We start from the raw sequence: 7,916 nt of genomic DNA, 5'->3' as shown, positions 1-7,916 counted from the left end.
GAATTCTTTTATATATGATTGGTTATCTTTGCAAGTCTCTTCGAATTATTCGTTTGGTTTAGCCAACTAGATTGGTAGTTCTTGCCATGGGAGAAGTGCTTAGCTTTGGGTTCGATCTTGCGGTGTCCTTTCCCAGTGACATAAGGGGCAGCAAGGCACGCATTGCATCGTTGCCATTGAGGATAACAAGATGGGGTTTATTTCATATTGCATGAATTTATCTCTCTACATCATGTCATCTTACTTAAGGCGTTACTCTGTTTCTAACTTAATACTTTAGATGCATGCTGGATAGCGGTCGATGAGTGGAGTAATAGTAGTAGATGCAGAATCGTTTCGGTCTACTTTTCACGGACGTGATGCCTATATACATGATCATGCCTAGATATTCTCATAACTATGCTCAATTCCGTCAATTGCTCAACAGTAATTTGTTCACCCACCGTAGAATACTTATGCTCTTGAGAGAAGCCACTAGTGAAACCTATGGCCCCCGGGTCTATTCTCATCATATCAATCTCCATCACTTTAATTTTGCTTTCCTTTTTTCTTTGCCTTTTACTTTTCACTTTGCATCTCTATACCAAAATTACCAAAAATATTATATCTATCAGATCTCACTCTCGTAAGTGACCGTGAAGGGATTAACAACCCCTAATCGTGTTGGTTGCGAGTAGCTATCGTTTTGCGCAGGTACGAGGGACTTGAGCATGGCCTCCTACTGGAGTGATACCTTGGTTCTCAAAAACTGAGGGAAATACTTACGCTACTCTGCTGCATCATCCCTTACTCTTCGGGGAAATCCAACGCCTCAAGACGTAGCAGTGTTCCTGAAGAGCAAACAAGATCAATTGGGTTATCTAATTCAAGCTACATTGAGGATTATGAAGGGCTTGGCCACCCTAACTCAAAATCAGGAGAGCTTGGAGAGGATTGTAGAGACCAAGTTCTATGATCTTGACCTCAAGGTGACTGAGATACAGAATGTAGTTGACCAGCTCCAGGAGGAAGCTGAGGAGAGGAGAGAAAAGGCAACTATGGATGCTTTTTAGCGTGTGCCAAGGAGTCAGAGGTCAGCTGCAGTGCCAGTATCAGATACAAGAGCTACTTCATCTACACCAGCAACAGCTTCAGTACCACCTCTAGCACCTACTCCACCATCTCCAACATCATCCACTAATGCCTTTGTCCTTGGAGTTCTCTCTACACCACCTCCCGAAAACCAAGCCTGAGAGACGCATACCACTATGCATTTTTGTCTTTTTGGTAACTTGTTTCCAAAGGGGGAGAAATGTATAGATTATAGGCTTCGAGAGAGAGTGTTTTGCCTCTTTGACTCTCTTGTTTTTGGTTGAACTTTATTGTGTGCTTGATTGATACTCTATGTCCTTGTGTGAGATACTTGTATGATCATGTGTTTGATCATATGCTACCTTAATGCTTGCTTGGATGACATTATCTTTTATATCCTTATATGATCATTCACTTTGCTTGGTGATAAGTGCATGTTTTAATTCATATCATTTTAAGTGCTCCACCAAGATGTATGTGACATGGAAGAGTGACCCATGATCCTAATCGATTGTGCATTTGCATTCAAAAGCAAATCTTAAATAGTGCACAAATTTAGGGGGAGCTCTTGCTTATCACATACTTCTCAAAGCGACGATGTATTTCAATCTTATTATCATTTGTCAAAGCTTTGATCTATATGTTGTCATCAATTACCAAAAAGGGGGAGATTGAAAGTGCAACTATCCTTGGGTGGTTTTGGTAATTATTAACAACATATAGCTCATTGAACTAATACTATTTCAAGATAATCATTTCAGAAAGTTCAATGATTGGCATGGCATGGATTAAGAATGTGGACCCCTCAAAATGCTAAGGAACCATATTGGCTCAAGCTCAAGACTCTACCTTTTTCATTTTAGTGATCCAAGATCACATTGATTCCATAGGAAAAGCCAATACTATTAAAAGGGGATGAGGTGTTGCTTAATGGCTTACTTGCTCAAAATGCTTAATGATATGATCCAAAAACCCTCAACCACTTTCTCATATCCACATATGTCCCAAACCAAAAGTCAAACTCGGCCCCACCGAGTTCACTTGACATAGCCACTGCCAGAAACCCTTGTCATATCGGTCATACCAATAGGGATCTCGGTCTCACTGAGATGGGATTGCAAACTCTCTGTTTCCCTTCGTAACGTTTCGGTCCAACCGAAATGAGCGATCAATCCCACCGAGTTCACAATGCAAACTCTTGGTTTCCCTTTTGTAACGTTTTGGTCTCACCAAAATGAGCGATTCGGTCCCACCGAGTTTGCCTGACCAACTTTCTGGTTAGCTTATTACCAAATCGGTCCCACCGAGTTTGTGTAATCAGTCTCACCGAGATTACGTTATGCCCTAACCCTAATCAAATTGGTCCCACCGAGTTGACATGTCGGTCCCACCGAAGATCCGAACGTTCACATTTTGAACTGAATCGGTCCCACCAAGTTTGGTGAATTGTGTGTAACGGTTAGATTTTGTGTGGAGGCTATAAATACCCCTCCACCCACTCTTCACTCGTAGAGAGAGCCATCAGAACATGCCTATACTTCCAACATTCATTTTCTGAGAGAGAACCACCTACTCATGTGTTGAGACCAAGATATTCCATCCCAACCATATGAATCTTGATCTCTAGCCATCCCCAAGTTGCTTTCCACTCAAATCATCTTTCCACCAAATCCAAATCAGTGAGAGAGAGTTGAGTGTTGGGGAGACAATCATTTGAAGCACAAGAGCAAGGAGTTCATCATCGACACACCGTTTATTACCTTTTGGAGAGTGGTGTCTCTTAGATTGGTTAGGTGTCACTTGGGAGCCTCCGTCAAGATTGTGGAGTTGAACCAAGGAGTTTGTACGGGTAAGGAGATCACCTACTTCGTAAAGATCTACCCTAGTGAGGCAAGTCCTTCGTGGGCGATGGCCATGGTGGGATAGAAAAGGTTGCTTCTTCGTGGACCCTTAGTGGGTGGAGCCCTCCGTGGACTCGCGCAACCGTTACCCTTCGTGGGTTGAAGTCTCCATCAACGTGGATGTACGATAGCACCACCTATCGGAACCACGCCAAAAATCTCCATGTCTACATTGCGTTTGCTCCCTCCAAACTCCTCCCTTTACCTTCATGTGCAATGTTTTACATTCCGCTGCTATACTCTTAGACTTGCATGTGTAGGTTGATTTCTTGACTTGTGCTAAGTTGTTAAAATCTGCCAAGACTTAAAATTGGAAAAAGGCTAGATTTTTATTTGGTCAAGTAGTTTAATCACCCCCTCTAGACATACTTTCGGTCCTACAATCATGCATACGGCAAGATCGGTGACCATCAGAGATTGGTTTAGTGATTGTCGATTTGTATCATCAGATATGATATAGCCGGATTGTCAACGTCAAAATCCACCAAATCGATAATTATCCCCACTCTCGTCGAAAAGATTGGGTAGCCGTCACATCACTGCCAGCTAGCCAATTTCTTCTCTCTAACATACACATGAACACCCATCTCACTATCTAGGTCCACACCTCCCCCTCTCTTTCTCTCTCTCGGAATACACACATACACACCTCTCCACACCATGCATGTCTCTTAGTCTCTCTCCCATCCCATAAAAGATAGGCACACCCTCTCCTCCTCGCTACCTCTATCTATATAGTTAGGTCTCCCTCTAATACACACACATTCCTCTCTTGCTCTCCCACATACCCTTACCCCCAGGCAGCTATGCCATCAAGGTATATCTAGCTCTCTATGTGTGTGCCTTCATCGCACACACACTATCGCTCTCCCGATATCCCCGACCCCATAACCTTGCCGATTCCCTCTATGTCTATATCATGTATACATGTTGATGTTTATTTCCCGCACTAGTTCGGACATGCACCTCTCTCTCTCTCTCTCACACACACACACACACTTTTTCAAACACTCCTCTCTCTCTATCTCTATTAATACACATATGCCCCTCTCTCTCTATGTCTCGCTGCCACACCCCCTCTTTGTGACGCAAATATTCTCCCTATATCTATATCTTGCAATAATACATGGATAGTGTAAATTGAAATCAAGCAAAGCAGCACACTTCTCTTGATTCTCTCTTGTAAAAATGAGCTCTAATTCCAAAATCCGAATCCCACTCTCAAAAAGAATATGAACATAGGGTGAAATCTTCCACACAAATGTTTGTTGCGTGCATGCATGTCAATGATGTGGATGTACTAGCTACTCGTACATCCACACTAACCCAATTCACACAAATTACATTGAACCCTTCTCAAAATATGGTGTACATGTGATGTTTGTTGTTCTGCTCCTACTAGTCAGCCCTCGACATGTTCCAACATATTGTACTACTTGAGATTCTATTTTTCTCGGTCAAACTAAGTCTATCCACGAAATGTCAACCCCGCCCCCATTGGTAATGTATCTCAAAGCTCCCATACGGACACAATACCATCAGAGCATGTAGTCGTTGCAGAAGAAGACGGTCCACGGCCTGGGAAGACAAAGGAGTCTCAGGCTTGGGAAGACGATGGAGTCTCCGACCTCGCCGAGGTGGAGCATGATAACCCACAAGTATAGGGGGTCGTTTGTAGCCTTTTTTGATAAGTAAGAGTGTCAAACCCAATGAGGAGCTAAAGGTAGAATTAATATTCTCTCTAGTTCTATCAACCACTAATACAACTATACGCACACCAATGTTTGCTTTACCTAGAAACGAGTAATAAAACTAGAAGTACTTTGTAGGTGTAAAGGGATAAGTTTGCAAGATAATAAAGAACATGAAAATAAAAGTTAAGTGTTGTTTCAATAAAAGAACAATTAGGTTAGTATAGCGAGTGTGGAAAAGTGGTGGTAGGATTTGTGGAATTGTCCCTAAGCAATTGGCTAAGTTACTAGACCGATAGCAAGTTTTAATGTTGGAGAGGCCACTACTAGCATGTCATCTCCTACATGGAATTCTATGCACTTATGATTGGAACTATTAGCAAGCAAGCATCTGCAACTACTAAAGTTCATTAAGGTAAAACCCAACCATAACATTAAGATATATATGCCCCCCTTCAATCCTGTATGAATCAATTCCTATGGTAGGAAGAAGTTTCCGTCACTCTTGCCCTCCAATGTATAGTCCTATCAACATACAACTAACCCTATGGTGTGATCCACGTGAGCCCTCATATGATGGGCATCAAAGGATAACAACATAACCCCAAGCAATTTAAACCAATCATTGGAATTCACCGATTACCCATAGGACAACAAAAATCTACTCAAACATCATAGGATGGCAATTCATCATTTGGTAATAATATGAAGCATAAAACTCCATGTTCAAGTAGGTGGTACAGTGGGTTGTGGGAGAGTGTACCAGTGAATATAGTTGAGGGAAGGTGACAGAGGTGTTGATGAATATGACAAAGTTGTTGTACTAGATCGCTGTCACATGATGATTGCCCCGGCAACGTTCCGGCACCACAGGGAGAGATGGGGAGAGAGCCCCCTCCTTGTTCTTATTCTGTGGCCTCCCCCTAGATGGGAGGAGGGTTTCCCCTCTAGTCCTTGGCCTCCATGGCTCCCGGAGGGTAGGAGCCCCTCTGAGATTGGATCTCTCTCCCCCTCTCTCTGTCTCTGTCTCTCTCTCTCTCTTTCTCTGTGTGTTTCTCTTCTGTTTTGCGTTCCTATTTTCTAGCCTTTCACCATTTCTTGTATTCTTAGAGATCCCTAACTCCGATTGGGCTGAAATTCATGAAGTAAATATGGCCTAGAGGCAATAATAAAGTTGTTATTTTATATTTCCTTATATCATGATAAATGTTTATTATTCATGCTAGAATTGTATTAACCGGAAACTTGATACATGTGTGGATACATAGACAAAACACCGTGTCCCTAGTAAGCCTCTACTAGACTAGCTCGTTAATCAAAGATGGTTAAGTTTCCTAACCATATACATGTGTTGTCATTTGATGAACGGGATCACATCATTAGGAGAATGATGTGATGGACAAGTCCCATCCGTTAGCATAGCATATTGATCATTCAGTTTGATCGATATTGCTTTCTTCATGTCAAATACATATTCCTTCAACTATGAGATTATGCAACTTCCGGATACCAGAGGATTTCCTTGCGTGCTATAAAACGTCACAACATAACTGGGTGATTATAAAGATGCTATACAGGTATCACTGAAGGAGTTTTTTTGGGTTGGCATGAATCGAGATTAGGACTTGTCACTCCGAGTATCGGAGAGGTATCTCTGGGCCCTCTCGGTAATACACATCATAAGCTTGCAAGCAAACGACTAATGAGTTAGTCACGAGGTGATGTATTACGGAATGAGTAAAGAGACTTTCCAGTAATGAGATTGATCGAACTAGGTATGAAGATGCCAACAATCGAATCTCGGGGAAGGAACATATCGATTGACAAAGGGAATTACGTATGTTGTCATAACGGTTCGTCCGATAAAGATATTCGTAGAATATGTAGAGGATTCAATATGGGCATCTAGGTTCCGCTATTGGTTATTGACCGGAGAGGTGTCTCGGTCATGTCTACATAGTTCTCGAACCCGTAGGGTCCGCACGCTTAACATTTGATGACAATTTAGTATTATATGAGTTATGTGATTTGGTGACCGAATGTTGTTCGGAGTCCCGGATGGGATCACAGACAAGAAGTGGAGTCTCGAAATGGTCGAGAGGTATTGATATATAGGACGATGTTATTCAGACACTGGAAGTGTTCTAGAGGGTACCGGGTACTTAATTATCGGGTCACCAGAAAGGAGTTTCGGGAACCCCGACAAAGATATGGGCCTTATGGGCCAAGTGAGGGAACACACCAGCCCTGGTGCCCCTATAGAGGCCAGCCCTATGAGGAGGAGAAGGAAAGAGGAAAGGGCAAGGAAAATTTGGATTAGGATTCCTACTTCCTTCCGTCTTCCCCCTTCTTTCCTTCCACCTCGGTTATATATGGCAGGGGGGCGCGCGGCTTGGGAGGGACTCCAAGTAGAATTCCTCCTACTTGGGCGCCTCCTATGGCTGCTCCTCCCTCCCTCCCACCTATATATATGAGGAGGGGGCGCCTAGCACACAACAGACAATTGCCTAGCCGTGTGCGGCGCCCCCTCCATAGTTTACACCCTCGGTCATATCTTCGTAGTGCTTAGGCGAAGCCCTGCGAGGATCACTTCACCATCACCGTCACCATGCCGTCATGCTGACGGAACTCATCTACTACCTCGATGTCCTGCTGGATCAAGAAGGCGAGGGATGTCACCGAGCTGAACGTGTGCAGAACTCGGAGGTGTCGTGCGTTCGACACTTGATCGGTCGGAGCTAGAAGAAGTTCAACTACATCAACCGTGTTGTCAAACACTTCCGCTTTAGGTATATGAGGGTATGTGGACACACTCTCCCCTTCTCGTTGCTATGCATCTCCTAGATAGATCTTGCGTGAGTGTAGGATTTTTTTAAAATTGCATGCTACGTTACCCAACAATTTAACACACATTTTTTCCAGATATTAGTTATCTTGCAGTGAAATAAGGGCCCTAACCGACTTACGGAGGAATCATGAGCTCACACGGCACACCCCGGGGGTAGGGTGCACCCCCCTGAGCTCATGGCACCCTCGAGCATCGTCTCACGTTGATTCTTTTTCACAAAAATCTGATATATTCCAAAATAATCTCCATAATAGTTTATTGCTTTTGGACTTTGTTTGATATGGATTTTCCATGAAACAAAAAATATGTAACAAACATGAACTGACACTGGAAACTAGATCGATATGTTAGCTCAAGAAAATCATATAAATTGCTGCCAAAAGTATGTGAAAGTTGTAAAATAAT

This window comes from Triticum urartu, chromosome 5 (assembly GCF_003073215.2).
Source record: "Triticum urartu cultivar G1812 chromosome 5, Tu2.1, whole genome shotgun sequence".
Taxonomy (NCBI): Eukaryota; Viridiplantae; Streptophyta; class Magnoliopsida; order Poales; family Poaceae; genus Triticum; species Triticum urartu.
The sequence above is the reverse complement of the archived record's forward strand: the minus strand, read 5'-3'. Positions refer to the sequence as shown.